The following is a 642-nucleotide window of genomic DNA, read 5'->3' as shown; positions in this document are numbered from 1 at the left end:
AAAATTTTAAATCGTTTGAACAGTATTTAAAAAATTGTGTTGATAACACTGTCAAACAGCGACAAGCGCGAAAAATGAAAAATAAACATTAAATTTAATTATAATAAAATGACGAACAATTAATGTTATTGGTGCAGGCCAATGCGTGCCTTTATAACAAATATAGTTCCGGCTATAAACTGGCGGATAAAAAGAAAAATTATTTGATGTAAAAAAACAATTGACTGACTGAAAAATATTTTGTTTATGTCAAAAACATATGTTCTATAATCGCACTAAAGTGTTACGTTAAGTCGACATTACGGTTACATTCCATCAACGGTCGGCTAACCCAGCCTTAATCCTTTAATTAACTTGAAGAATAAAATATGTTTTCTCAAAAAAATAAAAATGACCCCCACCCCTAATTCTTTGGCTAGATGCGCTCCTGCTTTAGGTGGAGTGTATTAAATCTTGCTTGTTTTATGGTACTTTTTACTATTTGATCTTTCATTATTTCAATCATATATCAATAAAATGCAGAAAAATAAAGAGGCTTTAAGAAATCGACAAATACAAATTTTATTTTTGGCAAATGATTGTTTTCGATAGATAGACTGTTACCACATACTAAAGAATAACAAAGTATGTTTGAAAATCATT

The sequence above is a fragment of the Calliphora vicina genome, chromosome X (genome assembly GCF_958450345.1).
Source record: "Calliphora vicina chromosome X, idCalVici1.1, whole genome shotgun sequence".
Lineage (NCBI taxonomy): Eukaryota > Metazoa > Arthropoda > Insecta > Diptera > Calliphoridae > Calliphora > Calliphora vicina.
This window is presented reverse-complemented; position numbering follows the sequence as displayed.